The sequence below is a fragment of the Cololabis saira genome, chromosome 11 (genome assembly GCF_033807715.1).
Source record: "Cololabis saira isolate AMF1-May2022 chromosome 11, fColSai1.1, whole genome shotgun sequence".
Lineage (NCBI taxonomy): Eukaryota > Metazoa > Chordata > Actinopteri > Beloniformes > Belonidae > Cololabis > Cololabis saira.
This window is the reverse complement of record NC_084597.1, coordinates 10,144,259-10,163,241: the sequence shown is the minus strand read 5'-3', so window position 1 is coordinate 10,163,241 and position 18,983 is coordinate 10,144,259. Positions and strand designations below refer to the sequence as shown.

At 43.8% G+C, this 18,983-nt stretch overlaps 1 pseudogene; it reads left to right on the top strand.

Annotated features, from left to right (window-relative positions):
- The first annotated feature begins 568 nt into the window (after nucleotides 1–568).
- LOC133454867 (serine/threonine-protein phosphatase with EF-hands 2-like) lies at nucleotides 569–17,423 on the top strand (annotated as a pseudogene).
- Nucleotides 17,424–18,983: the final 1,560 nt, after the last annotated feature.

Sequence of the window (18,983 nt, the reverse complement as noted above, 5' to 3'; positions counted from 1 at the left end):
ACAACTACCCAGAAAACAACCACATCCACATCCCCCGAGAAGCAGAGGGTGTGGTTTATTGACCACCATTCACCACCCCAAACAGAACCAGAACCACTCTGAAGTTCATTAAGCAGCAGCAAGAGGCAACAAATGTGCAACAAGCGGGCATGCACGTATCACAATTTTCCTCTGGAAAGTTCTAGTTTCGTATGCAGTAATATTAGTTTTTTTATACCAGTGAATATATTTGTTCACAACATTTATTTTGGTTTTACTGAGTATTACTAAGTTTTCTTAGTTTTACGATTATTTTTCGATTCCTGCAGCTGTACAATTTTTTTGTTTTTTTGATGGACCACTTCACCCCAGCCAGTACTGAAAGTAAGAAGGCGATAACTCTTAAATGCAAATCCTTCAAGTCCGGCTTTCATTATATTCCTTTCAGTAAACAATAATTGCTCTCTGCTGGGAGGTATAATTATTTTTAAAATTTTTCCTTACTTCCTTTTCTTCATACTATGTCCTCAATGATTTTTAAAATTTTTCCTTACTTCCTTTTCTTCATACTATGTCTTCAACAAAGGAAACCTAATTTCTCACATCTTTTGTGAGAATGAGATGTGCCTCGACGTTGAGTGGGAGAGATATTTTTGCTACAAGGCCATTAAGGTACCAGACAGCTACAATGCCACATAACATTCCCCATGACATTCTGTGGAGTGTCAAAGCTAGTGGAAGCTTTTAAGCATAAACAAGTAGGTGCACTCAAACATGAAGAAACCAGATGTCACAGAATCATAAAGACATATTGGAAGCTTTGCGGGCCAGTTTATTCATGCATTTTTTTTTTTCCCAGTAGAAGCTCCATGCTCGATATGTGCTTCAGATTCTTGGAGAGACGTGGAGACTTCTGCGAATCCTTCCAAACATCAATCATGTCTCTGTCTCTCATAGCAAGGAAATTACAATATTTGGTATGCAGCTGGAAGCTGACTTCTCCTAGATTTTGCACAGATGTTTTCGTAGGACTAGTTTTATATTCTTTGAAGAACTCTGCATGCCTTCGACTCACATAGTCAATCAAGAATGATTTGTTCCTTCACAGGAGACTTGCATGTGTAGCAGGACAGTCCTCGGTCCTGTGACGTCACCTCTAGTGGGCAGTGGCGGTATAAAAGGGGGGTTGCAATACCTGTCTTTCTCTTGCTCCCGGGGGCCGGGCTTCGTTGCCACTTGACGTCCGTCACTTCCGCCCCTGGGTGTGGAGGCTCGCTTGGGTGTTGCTGCATGCTGCTTCACAGGTGAAATCGACGTGGAAAGTGTCAAAGCTCATGTCACCCTGTCCCTGTGTTGAATGCTGGCTGCATGCTGCTCACCGCTTGTACCGTTCTGTACGCCGCTCACTGCTTACTGCCGGTAAGTGAGCTTTCTCCCCCCCCGCGTCATCCTCCGTGGCGTTGTACACGCAGCAACCTGTGTGTTTGTTTACAGGTTGCGCACATGCTGCGCTGACCTCTCTTTCCATGCCGTAATGGCCAGGAATGCCTGATTGGTAGGTGTTCAGTGACAATGGCTTTCTCTGCCAGCCACTTGTAGTTTCTTATGTTGTGTTTATTTATTATTGTAGGTTAAAGATGTCCATGTAGCCACCGCTAAACCCCTGCTGCTTTGCCTTGTGGAGCTGCTTTGCCTTGCTGGAGCTACCGTGTCGCTTCGGAGCTCCGTGAAGTCAGACGCCGTTTTATTTCTGAATGACTGCTTGAACTGCTGCTTGCTCGAGCTAACCACTGCTGCCACGGCCGGCCCGGCCCGTGTTCGCTCTGCCTGGCTTGACTGCTGGCTGGCTGGGCGTATTGCTGCTCCGCACGTGTCTGTGTGTGTGTGTGTATGCGTGAGAGAACAGTGTGGGAATTGGTTTATTGGTTGTTTTGTGTGTCTGCTGGTTCTGTTTATATGTATTTTATTTCATTCAGGAACTTATAGTTTGTTTAGTTTCAGTTATTTATATTTCTTTTGAGGTATTTGTGATTTTGTATATTTTGGGTGGCCAATAAGTCATTGTTGAGCCTAATTACGTTTAATTTAAGTTTATTCATTTCTTTTTGTGTTAATTTGTTCCCTAACTGTCCTCTGGTTTCCCCCCTCTCAGGTGCTGAGCCGACGGTGGTGGATTGGTGTCCGGTGGTGGTGCCCCCCTTCCTTTTGTTGTGTGCTGTGTTTAAGTTTTTCACTTTATTTCTTTTATTGCATGTGTGGTGTTTTAGGAATCCCCTCTTAGTTGACCCATCCGCACCAGAAAGTCTCAGCCCTGATTGGTCCCCTTTTTAAAATCCCTCCCCTAGTGAATGATTTCCTTTTACTGATCATTTTTAAACAAACTTTTGAATAATAAAAACAAACCTACTTTTGTATAAATTGAACGACTGTCTCTGCCTCACTTTGTGACGGACCTGAGTGCCTTTTCTCTTTAACTAGTGTACTTTAAATTCCCTGGGTGAAACTCCCAGGGTGGCGTTTTTTGGCAACAGTAAAAATCCTTTTAACATATAACTTTGACCAAAACTATCTCACCACTGCCGCCACACATGGGCAGCTTGAAGATCTGTGGCTGATATTCTATAAGGTATTTAAAATAAACAACTCATCATCATATAAGCCATTATTTTCATTTTAATTGACACCCTGAAAATGAATTGTCCAGAACGGTTTACCATCATGTGAGAAACCGTATGTCTTCAATGGAGACTTTGTGGATCGGGGCACGAACTCCTTGGAGATTCTGCTCATCCTGTTTGGATTCCTGCTTGTCTACCCCAATGATGTCCATCTGAACAGAGGGAACCATGAGGACCACATTGTTAATCTGAGGTAAAGTGGTCAACAGGCTGCTTCATTCATTATAAACTTTGCCAATTCAGTCAATTTAGACACATTCAACCAGCTTTTTGTAATTTTTTTATCTATATACTGTATCTATATCCAAAACCAAAACAATCACGTAAAGATATTCTACAGAAAGTATTTTATACCCTAACTCTTGTGGTAAAGAGCATTTTACTCCATTTGTCATTTTCTGTATGTATGTATATGTATCTGTATGTATGTATGTGTATATGTATGTATGTAATATATATATATATGTACCGTATTTTCGCGACCATAAGGCGCACTTTTTCTCTCTCTTCTAAAATGTGCCGGGCGCCTTATGAAACGGTGCGCCGTGTCTATTACCTGAATTACGGTAATGTAAGGCCGGCCACCATGAGAATGGTAAAAAGAGAAGGGGGCGGGTGAAGCCCCCGTGAGTTGCGGACATGAATGAGACCATCCACTGAGCTGTTTAATGCGGAAACAGAAGATGAAGACTTTTAAGGATTTGCTTGATGTGTAAAGTGAAATAAAATATAATCAAACTAAGTTTTGCTCCTGCTCCATTTTAAATAAGCACACTTGTGTGTGTGTGTGTGTGTTCTGCAGCGCGCGTGTGTTTTGCATGCAGCCCGACTTCCTTGTTCCCAAAGCGGGGTCCGATTGACCTGGTTCCCACCCGCTTTGGGAGCAGAGATTTCAGGGGTCTGTCCCAGGTCGGATCAACTTCAACCTCCGAGATTTTCAGAGAAATCTGTCGGTTACAAACCCCGTTACCGGATCCCCGACATGCGCTTGCCTGCCACGCTGATGGACAGAAACGCCTATGGTGATTTTTAAAAGAAAAACTTTGCATAAGACGTTTCCACCCGGAGTCATTATATACGGCGAATGAAAAGGGGTGGCTGGAGACGGGATCCGCGCCGGGGAAAGACGGGATCCGCGCCGGGGGAAAGACCGGGTCTGCGCCGGGGGAAAGACAGGATCCGCGCCGGGGGAAAGACCGGGTCTGCGCCGGGGGAAAGACGGGATCCGCGCCGGGGGAAAGACCGGGTCTGCGCCGGGGGAAAGACCGGGATCCGCGCCGGGGGAAAGACCGGGATCCGCGCCGGGGGAAAGACCGGGTCTGCGCCGGGGGAAAGACCGGGTCTGCGCCGGGGGAAAGACCGGGATCCGCGCCGGGGGAAAGACCGGGATCCGCGCCGGGGGAAAGACCGGGTCTGCGCCGGGGGAAAGACCGGGTCTGCGCCGGGGGAAAGACGGGATCCGCGCCGGGGGAAAGACGGGGTCAGCGCCGGGGGAAAGACCGGGTCTGCGCCGGGGGAAAGACCGGGTCTGCCCCGGGGGAAAGACCGGGATCCGCGCCGGGGGAAAGACCGGGTCTGCGCCGGGGGAAAGACCGGGTCTGCGCCGGGGGAAAGACCGGGTCTGCGCCGGGGGAAAGACCGGGTCTGCGCCGGGGGAAAGACCGGGTCTGCGCCGGGAGAAAGACCGGGTCTGTGCCGGGGGAAAGACGGGGTCTGCGCGGTGGAGGATCCGCACAACGGGGTATGAAAAGTTTATCTACTGTTGTGCAGAAAGTGACTGACACCGAGGAAAGACGTTTCCAGCCGGAGTCATTATAACGGCGAATGAAAAGGGGTGGCTGGATGAAGAGATGATGATCAAGTGGCTGAGACAGGTCTGGAAATTCGGACTGGCGCAGCTGAACTAGCGGAGCTCTTTAATGCAGAAACAGAGGATGAGGACTTTGAAGGGTTTGATTAATGTAAAAACTGAAATAAAGTACAATCAAACTAAGTTTTGCTCCTGCCCTATTTTTAAATAAGCACACTTGTGTGCTTGTGTGTCTGTTCTGCAGCGCGCATGTGTTTTGCGGCGCGCCTTTGTGCAGCTCCGCTCCGGGTCTGTGACTGCGCCTTTTGGGTCGGTGCGCTGTATGTGTGTTTTAAAACCAAAAATTACACACAAAACTGAGGGTGGGCCTTTTCACACAGTGCGCCTTATGGTCGTGAAAATACGGTATATATATATATATATATATAGATATATATATTATATACATATACACAGTATATTGTGTGTGTGTGTGTGTGTGTGTGTGTGTGTGTGTGTGTGTGTGTGTGTGTGTGTGTGTGTGTGTGTGTACACACACACACACACACACACACGCACATATATATATATATATATATATATATATATATATATATATATATATATATATATACACACACACACACACACACAAATACTGTATGTATATACACATTCAGTATAGCATTTGGTTGGCAACATCAGCTGCAATAATAATGCCTTTACTGAAGTCCCCCATTCACTGCACACAAATTCAGGCTTATGCTATCATGGACACTGCATTTACCCCCCCTCTGCTTTCCATTTTGCTTCAGCCCACTCTCATTGAGCTTAGGCAGGGGAAGGCAATCTAATTAGTTTTATTTCCCTTGTATGGTAGAATTTAGACTTTTTTTTGGCAGAGCACTCCTCCACACAACTAATCATGTCTGTTTTTGACACAATACTGCCTGCGGTCCTGAAGATGCAACCTTTTGTACAACAGAAGTTGAAGTATTTATAATGGGGACACATTTTTCATAAAAAACAGAGAATCCAGAAACACTGAATGGATATGTATCTGTTCTATTTTCAAATTCATAACACATTTCTAAATCATTGCACTGTTTTAAACATTTTATACTGTTTCACTTGCCTCTCAGAAGAAATGGTTACTTATAGAATCAGGCTTAAAATAGGTATAATACCCTATTTATTTGTTATGTGTTTTCTCAACACAGTCTCACTCCGAATGCGTCGAAATCCGACGAACGGTCACGAACGTTTGGCGACACCTACTGACGCAAAAGGTACCCTTCTGCGTCTCTTTCAGACGCAATAGGCTCCTATTGACTCCAATGTAATTCTGTCTGCGGCTATATTTGACGCTCAGAGCCCGCGAGCGGTTTCCTCATTCCTCTTTTTAAAAAAATGCATATACTTCAATTTAAAAGTGTGGTTTGATGACATTTCTAGCGAGAAATTTTCAGAAGCAAATAGAATACACCAAATTGTATGACATCTCCAATGTAATCCCGTCTGCGTCTATATGTGACGCTCAGAGCAGTACTTCAATTTAAAAGTGTGATTTGATTTGTGAGAAATATGCATTTTTTTCCCCACAATCTCTGTTCAGTGAGTATCATGCATGGTTTATCAGTTATCAGTGTCGGCGCCATGGGCGGGCACCAGGGGGCAGTGCCCGCTTACTTCAGTCACTGTGCCCCCTCACTTTTCTTCTTTGGCGGTATACAAATTTCCCGAAAGCGCTCCTCCATTACACTATCCTCCTCTCCATCCAACACAGACTCAGCCATCCTGGTGGCAGTCTGTCCAGTCAGCCCCTTCAACAGAGCCTGACTTCTAGACTCTGCCATCTCGCTCTGTACACCGGTCGCTTCGCTCTGCGAAAAAACCTGCGCCCCACTTTGCGCCTCGCCCGGCGCCCTGCCCGGCGTCTCGCCCGGCGCCCCGCCCGGCGCCTCGCCTGGCGCAGCAGAGCCGGCTGTCAGCTCTGACAGCCGGCTCCCCCGTTCCCCCGCTCTGTCGGGGCATGAACAGATCAACTTGATATATTGAAAACATGTATGTGACCTCGTTGTGTGTTACGAGTAAAGCATTTTTCACATACTTGATACTAATCTCATTGCCTCACACAGGGATTTAAATACCCTTGTCAATCATGTAAACAATGAATTATTGGATGTCTTCAAATGGTTTCAAATGAACAAGCTTACTCTTAATATTAAAAAATGCAACTTCATGATTTTTAGTAACAAAAACAAAACATTCCCCAAAGAAAAATCTAGAATTATAATCAATGGCTCTGAAATTTGCCGGGTTACTCATACCAAATTCTTGGGTGTCATTATCGATGATTATTTAAATTGGAAACAACATATTGATACGGTATGCATGAAATCTATGAAGATGCTTGGTATTTTGAGAAAAGTTTGTCCTTTTGTTCTTCCTTCCTCTCATTTAACTCTCTATTATAGTTTAAGCTTCCCTCATCGTAATTACTGCAACATTGTTTTGGCTTCAACACATCCAACATATATTAATAAATTATTGATTATTCAAAAAAGGTTTCTCAGAATGATATCACACGCAAACAACAGATATGAGTCATCTGCTCCCCTTTTCATTAATTATTCATTATTATCCCTCAATGAAATTAACATTTTTAAAACATGTTTATTTATGTTCAAATTTAAAAATCATATACAAGATCTTCCTTCTTCTTTTCATAATTTCTTTTGTGTTAATTCCGATATTCATTCTTATGCCACAAGGCACAAAGATGATTTTAATTTACCGTTTTGTAGAACATGGAAACATCAATCTTTCACCACTTGTGGAATTCACTCAATAAATCTTTTTTACTCCCCCTTGTGTAGCTTTGTTTAGTTTTTTATTCATATATGGAAAGGGTTCTATATAAGCCACCAGACTTCTTCCTTTCCTTGCATGTTATTTCATTGTTTTTCATTTTTTGTTCATATTTGTCTTATATTGCTAAATAAATAAACTAAACTAAACTAAACATAGAACACGGCAACAGCGCCGGGGTGGCGCAGAGTCGTCGCAGAGCCTGGCGCGCCTGGGCGCATGGGTCTCCAACTCAGGTCCTGGAGAGCACCTATCCAGCAGGTTTCAGATCTTTCCCTGCTTCAGCACACCATGATACAAGGAGCTGTGTCAACAACAGAACTGTCCGGACCTTGATGACGTTAATGACGACCATTGGTTAGAATCAGGTGTGTTCATGCAGGGAGACACCTAAAACATGCTGGATAGGTGGATCCAGGACCATGGTTGGAGACCCTTGAACATATTTGTTGCAGGTTGCTTGGCGACCGAAAAAAAGTTTCATAACCATATATTGATAAATGATTCAATTGATCCTGATATGAGGCATGGAAATGCTATATTTTATTTTAAATGAACATTTTATCGTTAAAAGAGCAAAAGAATATCACATTTCTACCACTTTTAAACACACAGGTATGTCCACATTCTAGGAGATTTCTCTCCACTTTTGTCCCTTTTTATTGATGTCCCGATAGGCCTGCAGTCTCGCATCCCACAGCTCCTCACAGTGACTCACAGAGATGCCCATCCCGGCGTGCGCGGCGCAAACCTCGTTCTAGGTGAAAGCCGCTTTGCTTTGATCTAAGAGAACTGTTCTAGTTCTCTTAGATCTGTCCTCAGCCTTTGACACCGTCGACCACCAAATCCTGTTGAGAAGGCTGAGGGATGAAGTAGGACTGTCAGGTTCAGTTCTTCTTTGGTTCTCGTCATACCTTTCTGGGCGTAGCTTTAGTGTTACAGCTAACCAAATAAGGTCTGGGTCAGCAGATCTTTTGTGTGGAGTCCCCCAAGGTTCTGTTTTGGGTCCTGTATTATTTTTGTTGTATTTGATCCCCTTGGGAAAAATCATCCAGAGATTTCCTGATGTCTCCTACCATATGTTTGCGGATGATATTCAGCTGTACTGCTCTTTAAAGCGTACTGAGCTCCACAGGCTAAATTCCTTAGTTCATTGCTTGGTGGAGATTAATCAATGGCTAAGTGTGAAAACCTTGCAGCTAAACATGGACAAAACTGAAATCCTGGTTATGCCCCTGATGACTCCATTCCTGGGATTAACCAGTATTTGGGTGACTTGGGCCAGTCTGTTAAACCGAGCCTAAGAAACCTGGGTGTTGTGTTTGACAAAGACATGTCATTAGTGCAACACTGCAAACAGCTGACAAGGAATTGCTTCTTTCATCTGAGGAATATGTCTAAACTCAGGAAAATGTTGTCGCAAAATGATTTGGAGCTGGTCATTCACGCATTTGTGTCCTCGCGTTTGGACTATTGTAATAGTTTGTTCTCTTGTCTAAACAAGAAGAAGCTGTCTCGCCTGCAGCTAGTGCAAAATTCCGCAGCAAGAATTCTGACCCGCTCTAATAGGAGGTCACACATAACCCCTATTCTCAAAGCTTTTCATTGGCTGCCAGTTTCCTTTAGGATCAATTTTAAAATTCTGGTTTTAACTTTCAGAGCTTTGCATGGTCAGGCTCCACCTTACATCAGCGATCTGATCCAGCCCTAACCCCAGCTCGGGCTCTGAGGTCTGTGGATCAGAATCTGCTGATGGTTCCTCGTACTCGCTTTCGGACCAGAGGAGACCGATCCTTCCAGGCCGTTGCTCCCAGGCTTTGGAACGATCTTCCGCTCTCTCTGCGTTCCATGGAGTCTGTTGACTCCTTCAAAAGGCAAGTAAAGACCTTTTTATTTGTGCAGGCTTTTGCCTAATTGTCTTGGGGCTGTTATGATCGTAAATGTGTTGTCTTGGCCTTTTAATCTTAAATTTGTTTGCATCTCTTAACTGTGTTTTTATTTTAATTGTGAAGCGCTCTGTGACCATGGTCTGTGAAGGGCGCTGTAAGAATAAAGTTTACTTACTTACTTACTTACTTACTTACTTACTTACTTACTTACTTACTTACTTACTTACTTACTTACTTACTTACTTACTTACTTACTTACTTACTTACTTACTTACTTACTTACTTACTTACTTACTTACTTACTTACTTACTTACTTACTTACTTACTTACTTACTTACTTACTTACTTACTTACCTTGCCGCCGCGCAAACTCAGCGGCGTGCGCCTTGATGCGCGCCGCCGACCTCGGCTGCAGACCCTGCCCCCTTGCGCGGAGCCGCAGCACATACACAATGGGCAGCATATACACAAAGCGGATTATTAATAGGAAAGTAGTGAGAATGCACTTTTTTCCTTAAAATGCTGTCCTACACGACTGATTTGGTGCCCGCCCTAATAAGCCTCGTGCCCCCTCTGAATATGTGCTCTGGCGCCAACCCTGTCAGTTATTAAGAAGCATTTTTCCACTTCGGATTTCGCCAGAGTGAAATGGGGATGGAATTGGGCACCAAACAACAGCAATTCAATTCAATTCAATTTTATTTATATAGCGTCTAATACAACAGAGTTGTCTCTAGACGCTTTACAGAGACCCATACCCAGAACATGACCCCCGAGCAGTTATTACATAAACAATGGCAGGTAAAAACTCCCCTAGTGGGAGAAAAACCTTAAGCCAAACAGTGGCAAGGAAAAACTCCCCTTTAGGAGGGAAGAAACCTTGAGCAGGACCAGGCTCATCAGGGGGGACCCTCCTGCCGAGGGCCAGACTGGTGGGTCAGGGACGGCAACAGCACAGCAGGCAGGTGGAAGCAGCAACGGGATGACCGGGGGTGGGGACCGCAGGCCAGCACACAGCTCCCGAAGCTCCGGCCCAATCAGCAAGTCCCAGGTTGGGGTGCAGGGTCAGGAAAAGACTTGTGCTCCGTAATGCAAGCTACAAGCCACCCATGGCCACCTGCAGGACAAAAGAGAGAAAAGGGAGGAGAAGGGGGGGGCAGCAACGGGATGACCAGGGGTGGGGACCGCAGGCCAGCACGCAGCTCCCGAAGCTCCGGCCCAATCAGCAAGTCCCAGGTTGGGGTGCAGAGTCGGGGAAAGACTTGTGCTCCGTAATGCAAGCTACAAGCCACCCACGACCACCTGCAGGTTCCGGTGTCCGGCAAAGGATGCTGCAACATGGACAAAAGAGAGAAAAGGGAGGAGAAGGGGGGGGCCAGCACAAGAAACCACAGGAGCGACTCTGACACACTAAAGTTTACACTACCTAGAGATTTACCAACACCAGCTAGAGGTTTACTAAACACTAACTATAGGCTTTACTAAACAGAAATGTTTTAAGTTTAGTTTTAAAGGTGGAGGTGGTGTCAGCCCCCTTAACCCAGATTGGAAGTTGGTTCCATAGTAGTGGCGCCTGATAGCAGAACGCCCGCCCTCCAAATCTACATTTAGATACTCTAGGAACTACAAGTAAACCTGCACTCTGAGAACGGAGAGCTCTGACAGGAACATAAGGCACTATCAGGTCTTGCAAATAATGCGGAGCTAAGCCGTTTTGGGCTTTATACGCAAGTAATACAATTTTAAATTGGATTCTGAATTTTACGGGTAACCAATGGAGCGACGCTAACACTGGAGAGACGTGGTCTCTCCAGTGCAGCAGCCTTTTTGAAAAATATATTTTTAGTTTAATGCATGCTGCGTTTATAATTCCCATATATTCTGTGACTGTATTAGTTGTCTGACATTTTTGGGAGATGTATATATGTATTTTAAAAACTTAAATAGGGGACTAGTAGCCGTCGTCCCGCTGTATATGCGAATCAAACGCTTCCTCGTTGGGAAGTTGTTTCAGATATCGCCAGAATAATGTGAAATCGAAACGTTTCAATAATGTGCAATTGCAACATTTTGGTTCTGGGATAGGCTACGTGCTCGTGATATATACACGAACTTTTACATTATTATGGTAAATGGCTTACAAAATATTGCGCTTTCCAGCTGTACTCCTACAGCTGCAAATCGCTTTACACTGTAGACTGTAGCTGCCAGAACAACGGCGCTGGCCTGACAACCGGGAGCAGCTAGGATTATTACATTATTATTAATTATATGGGGGACGTTTGACACGGGGAATTCCCTGGGATTCCCCTCTACGTCATAGTGGCGAGGGGGATCCTGGACACGTGACAGATGCCCCGATCGTGTGCCGTTGACTGTTATCAGCCCATTGAAAGAGGCGTTATTTAGTCCCATAAGTATGGCCAGTGGGGGGATATTAACCTGCTAGTAGTTACCAGCCATTTGTTTCAGTTATCCCTTGTTTGTGTAGCCGAGGAATGAAGTGTACGCTTGGTAAGTCTCAGCCAATCAGGGGGCTGGTTGTTAGTAGGTAGGGACCCGGATGTGTGGTCATGGTTACTGTTGCTAGGGACATGGAAGTAAACGGTTGATATTTAAAGATAGTTAAAGCAGCACAACGTAACTTTCAGCTTTTCTGAGTTTGGCGGCTCCTTTGGACAAAAGCGGTAGTGCTTTACCAGAAAGAACACTACGTTTCCCATGAGCACCAGCGCGTACTGCCGGAAAACTCCTTTCCCGTTGCGTGCATTTGTTTTGAGAGAAGACGGGACGCTTTTCTGTTTCACCAAGTGAACAGACGGAACACAAAAAAAAGATGTTAAACTGCTGGAAAGGAACTGGAATTTACCGGATACCTTAAACAAGGAAGCCAGGGAGCAGTATATGGAGAAAATAATGATTATTAACCATCCATATGAAATCACTACTAAAGAATGGAACTCCTCGTCAGAGCTGCACTCTTTAGAAGGGATTTACTGCCGCAGTTCTGCAGAACCACCGTCTCCGGCTACCTTGTTTAGGAGTGTTTGGCAACTGCTTTGGTAAATGTTTGACTCGCCATGTGTTTCAATAAATTTGTATAATAGTACAGAACATATTGTAAAAACAGCCCAACTCTAATTGTTGAATAATGCATCACCATTAATAAGATCCTCATAGGTTTGGGATTAAAGTGCAAAGTAACTACAGCTCTTTAACGTCTTAATCCTTAGGCTTCTGGTCAACCCTAAATTACATGCCACTACAAGGTCTATATGTATAATCTTGATATCATAATATTGCATAAATGAAGGATTGCACGACTGCACCTCAGGGGACTCGTCTGTGAAGCTCCTGAAGTACGCAGACGACACCGCCGTCATCGGCCTGATCTGGGAGGGTGATGTACAGACAGGAGGTGGATCAGCTGGTCCACTGGGGCAGTCAGAACCACCTGGAGCTGAACCCGTTCAAGACTGTGGAGATAACGGTGGACTTCAGGAAAAACCCACTGCCACTCCCCCCCTCACCATCCTCAACAGCACTGTCTCCACCTCAGACTCTTTCAGGTTCCAGGTATCCACCATCTCCCGGGACCTGAAGTGGTCCACCCACATCAACTCCGTCAGGAAGAAGCTCAGCAGAGGTTGTACTTCCTACGCCAGCTCAGGAAGTTTAACCTGCCACAGCAGCTGCTGATCACCTTCTACTCTGCCATCATCCAGTCTGTTCTCTGCTCTTCCATCACTGTCTGGTTGGGATCAGCCACCAAACTAGACAGGCACAGACTGCAGCGGACAATCAGGTCTGCAGAGAGGATAGTTGGGACTAACCTCCCATCTATCGACGACCTGTACCGGTCCAGGACCAGGAAACAGGCAGGTAGCATCTCTGCTGACCCCTCACACCCAGGACCAGGACCAGACCCCTCACACCCGGGACACTGCCTGTTCCAACTCCTCCCCTCTGGACGGCGCTACAGAGCTCTGTGCACCAGAACTTCGAGACACAGGGACAGTTTCTTCCCCCAAGCGGTTGCTCGGATGAACTCCCACAACTAATAGTCTCAGAGATAAACCAATCACGTGCAATAAAAAAAAAAAAGAAAAAAAAATCATCTAGCACCTTCCTTGATAACCATGTCTGCCTCACTCTGCTCCCCCCCTCACTTTGTATTTCTTTGTATAATTTGTATAATCTTTTTGTATTTTTTTTGTATAATTGTCTTGTAAAATTGTAAATAGGTTATTTTTATTTTATTTTTTATTTTTATACAGAACTGTCCCTTTTCTTTTCTTTCTCTACTTCAAACTCCTGCACCTTAAATGCTTATTCTGTTTATTATGTATCATAGAAATTCCACATTTGTTTTATTGTTTATTTTACTAACAAAGAGCGAAATTACCGGAGTCAAATTCCTTTGGACAATGTTCGAACCTGGCCAATAAAGCTGATTCTGATTTATAGTAACCCTAACCATAAACTTTCCCCAACAGGGAGCTTTAGTGATTAACAGGTTAATGAATATAGTGAAGTATAAACTTTAACAACATACTGATTAATGAAGGGAAGTACAAATACCTCAAACTGTACTGTAAGTATACTTAAGTAAATTTACTTTTAATATAATCTGTATTCGTTAAATTATGTGTAAATGTTTTCTGAGTGGATTAGGGTTAGGTTTATAGGTTGTGAAGCTATACCACCTGTGTCCATGTGAAAATTAAAACTAAAATAGGCTACATCGTTGCAAAGGCCTTGATCAGGAGAATAACATCATGCCAGTCTGAAGATGATACATGGCTCATGCTTGGAAATATTGACCTCTGAATGTTGAACCTGGGGCACGTTTGAAGACTTTTTCATTCAGCAACAGAAGGGACTATAGGACCAGCTGTTATAGAAAGCTCTTGACCTCAGCTGTCATGTGGGTTTGGTCACCATTGGACACCAAATAGGGGCGCTGTCAAATATGGAAAAAAAAAAACATTTTCACACATTTAACAATTTGATTTTTAAAATCAGATAATACCAATGTGTTTCTCACTCCTAAACCCCCCCAGATATACTTGCATGTAATACTGTCAACTTCCTTTTAAGGGGAATAGATCAATTTATTAAAAAAATACAATTTCCATTAGAAAAGTGTCATAAAATTTGTTAGGAAGCGTAAATCAGCCAGCATATTTGTAGTTCTTCCGGTTTCAAGAGTAGGGTTGTAATTAGCCTATAGGTTTATAAATAGTTTATAGATGTCTCTGAGGTTGGCTCTACTTAATAAACACATCTTCTTGATAGGGTATTTTCTACATTTCAATACAAAAACAGTATATTGTTTTTCTGGTTTGATGGAAGAAGAATAGATGGTGGGACTGATGAATAGTTTAGATTCAAAAGTATAGTTAGGTTACTCGATGTGATGTGTCACTATAAATGTAGTTTGTTAACACATTCAAGACCTAAAGTCTAGATAAATTATATACTGTTTCTACATTAATTGCAATAATCCATGGAAAATTAATGGGACCCGTGTTTTTGGATAAGTGGCTAAGAAAAACTCAATATGAGTGGTTGCCAGGTTTGCTATTGTCAGCGTTTTTCACGCATTACTTGACCACTCCGCCTCTACTTAGTCAACGGCCGCACTGCTACATATGCTAATACGTGAAAAACGGGATCACAGATCTGGCAACCTGGTTTCCTAACTTCCCTCAGCTTTTAAAGCGAAAAGCCGAACTATTGCAGTATTGTAGAAAAATACAACTTTTTGAGCTTCTGACTTTTTTTTTGTTTTGTTTATGCCAAAGTTTGTTTACTTTATAAGATATATTGCACGGTTTAGCTCACCCACCCCTAAATCAAAATACTTTCTCAATTGCAGACACCAGAACAGTGGAGTGCCATCCCTTCAAATATTTGATGTTAATGTTAAAAATTTGTTGAAAGTCAAAACAGCTGCTTAGACAGATGATTAGATAAACTCTCCCATTTTCTTGGCCTTTTCTGGAGATTAATTAAAGTAATAACTTTCAGTTTGGATTGAAGGTATTCAAGATGTCAAACTTCTGCATTGTGTTTCCATCCATTTTGCCCACAAGCAATTAAACAAAAAAAAAAAACAACGATATCCCTAAAAGATTGGGAGATCAATCCAATGTCCGCTCATTAGCCTGGGCACAATAACAGAAATTTCCATTGAGCTTCCAAAAAATCTGTATAAACGTCTGTCAGCTACACCTGACGAATGCTTCTACGCAGATAGTGGACCTGCTGTGGAGTGACCCGATGCTGCTATTGGGGACCTGATGTCACCGAGGAGGTGCTGGGAAGACACAATCTCCAACTTCTCATCCGATCCCATGAGTGCAAACAGGATGGCTACGAGTTCTGCCACAATCGCAGGGTGAGCACAGAGTGCTAAGCCCAATTCCTGAAGGAAAAAAGAGCAGTTCAGCACCTGATAGAGATTATTTTCACTGTTGCATCCAGGTGCTGACCATTGTTGAAGAATAATATAAAGTCCAGTTCAGGAATCCGCTGTGGGATTGAGAGATTTTATTCAGCCGGCGGTGAGCAGACCTACACAGACGCGTGTCTTGGTTGGTGTGCTGACCCAGGGTGATTTGGCCACAGGGTTTTTATACAAAGTTCAAAGCGCAGACGGTAAGAATCAACAACCCATAGATAAAAGACAAAGAGCAATTAAAAGCTTTACAGTCAGATGTGATCGTTCTGTTTGGAACTACCCGTGGAGGAGTCAGGAAGTCCATGATATGGCATCTCCGTGGATCAAGTCCTCGTCTCTGCAGGGGCTGGAAGTAAAAGCCACTTCCACTGTGCCATCTCAGCAGGGATTCAGGAAGCCAGAACTTGCGTGACAATGTGTCTCGAGCATTGTATGAGACTGGAGCTGCCTGCAAGTCCTCGTCCCTGCAGGGGTCTTCAGGAAGCTGGAACTTGCGTGACAATGTCTCTCAACACCATATTTTCCGCCTCCAACTACTACGAAGTGGGCAGCAACAGAGGAGCCTACATCCGAATGTGCCCAGATTTGGTCCCTCACTTCGTCCAGTACCAGGCCAGCAGGACGTGCAGAGAGCTCACCCTGAGACAAAGGTACACACTTTGAAAGTTATGAAAAAATTATTCAGCATCCAATCAGTACCATCACAGTTAACAGTGAACGCTGTGCTCCATTAGTGTGGGGTGGACGGAGAGATCGGCCCTGCAAGCTCTCAGGGAGCAACTGTTTGTACACAAGTCCGACCTCACCAGAACCTTCCAGGAGCACGATCCCAACAACACGGGTACATGAAAACAGCTGCTTTACGCTCTGGAGTCTCAAAATGTACTCCGAAAATCAGGATTCGTTACATCTGTATCTCCCTATCTTGGATCTCAGGGATGATCTCTCTAAGGCACTGGGCCAGCGCCACGGAGACTGTACTGAAGCTGGGTTTGCCTTGGAGGATGCTGCGCTCTCAGCTTGTTAGCAGAACCCTGTATGGTATGGTGGACTACAAGCAGTGGATAAAGGAGATCTCCATCACTGAGCCCAAACTAGAGGTGTTTCAATTATTCTAATCTGTCTTCAATATTGCTTACAGTGTATATTTAAAAAAAAAAAAAAGTAACTCATATCTCCTGGCAGGTGTCAGATACAAGCATCCTGGAGACTATGTACAAAAACCACTCCAATCTGGAAACCATCTTCCGCATTATAGACACATCACTCAGGTGAGTACAAACCCTCATTATTACCTCACATCATGGAGTCATTGCTTCTCAGCTGGGTTTCAATTAGGTGGCAAAGGTTCAATATACCACATTGTACTCAAACAATTTTCCTCTTTTAGGTTTGATCTCTTTTGAAGAGTTTCGTCAGACTTGGAAACTCCTCAGCTCTCATCTCAAGATGGACATCAGTGACAAGGCCATCGCAGACCTGGCTAAGAGCATAGACTTCAACAAGGACGGTGGCATCGATATTAACGAGTTCATGGAGGCCTTCCGGCTGGTGGACCTCTCCGCACATACCATATAGTCTGGGATGGGAGCGGTAGCTGATCCAGTGCTATGCTCATGAAGATCTTCTGCTTTGCAGAGTCTTGAGTGGACGTGCTCACCTCCATATATTTGAAAGTACTGGACCGTGCGGTAGATCAACAGCACATTTTCACATATCCGGGTTAGACGTCTTCTACCTCATAGCTTTTTTTTTTGGCTGGTTTATACCTTTTTTTTTTTAAATCTTTTGTATTTTTAAATTTATAAATGATCATATGTTAAGTTGTGACCCTTTCACAACTGAGAATGACCACGCCAAATTATTGATTTTGTACATTACAGTAGGTTTACAAGTTCTTTGTAAGATGCTTTTTTTTCTTTAGTTAATTTTGCTCCACTTCATCTGTTCGCCAAGTTACATTTGCCATCCTTCTGACAAAGTATCAATAATTATTAAATGATGAATCAATAGACCAGTATTAATTTGTCACATCTCATTTTAAAGCAGACAGTAAACTATTAAAATATATTTCTTTCTTCATGGGGTTTAGGCCCCTATCAAAGTTTATGCATCATTTTCCATTTTCCAAAAAAAAAACCCAAGTCAAGTATGGAAGTTTTGGTCCTTTATTACTACTTTTTCTATTCAAATTTCACATTTATGCAGCATCTGCAAACTCTTCAACGCAGCTGAGAGGAGGCTCACGTGTACTGGTGCGCTGGATGGCCGTTTCAATTCAGACCCTTGCGATATGGGTGCCAAGATTGCATGAGGGGATATAATCTGTTTGAAAGCTGCCTAATCAGTTCAACTGCCAGTCAGTCTTTTGGCCCCTATAGGGATTCAAATCCAGGAGATAAATCCTATCAACTCAAGTCCTGCGTTAATGAGATGTAGGAAAGTGCAAATCTGAGTAGGTAAACAGGAAATACCAGGTGTCCCATATAAAAGGTACTGTTGAGAATTTATTTGAGAGCATATATTATTTGTTAAAACGGGTTTTGTTGGAGAATAAATAAGTTAATGTTATAAGATAATAATTCATTAAGAGAGAGGTGTATATTTTAAGTTAAAACCAGAATTATCTTATTTTCAGTTTATTTGGTTGAGAGGACATTAAACGGACTACCTTTCCCATGATGCTTTGCGAAGCAAATACAGGAAGAGAACGTGATGACGTCAGAGTCTGCTGTTGCGGGAAGAAGATGCTGTACCTCTTTTGAATAGCTGCACACGCTGTAATGTTTTGCTGACCCTTTTTATTCACTAAAGAGTTCAAATTGAGCAAACGTCTCGCTTCGTCCTTTCTCCCGTTGCAAGAGTAAAAGCTGCAACATTTTTTGGTGCCGAAAACCCGGGAACAGGAGATAATGGCGGACGAAAATAGAAACGCCGAGGAGCGACCGGACGGCGGGGAACAACGTATTGAAAAGGTGAAAAGAAAACGTCGGACAATACGGAGTTCCACCACGAGACTCCTGAATCAGATGGATAGTGAATTATTAAAGGAAGACCCGGACGTTGGCCGTGTGCGGGAGATGCTGGCCGTGCTGTCGGCAAAAGAGGACGGGCTGCGGGAGCTTGACGGCATCATGGAAGAGCACACTTTGCTGGAGGACGTGGAGTCGGAGATTGAACAAGCAGAGGATTACAGAGACCGCGTTATCGGTATGAAAGCGCGAGCTCACCGAGTGCTCAGAGCGCATGAGACTGTGAGTGATCCCCGACCTGCTAGGCTAAGTGATGCTAACACCAACTCAGCAAGCTC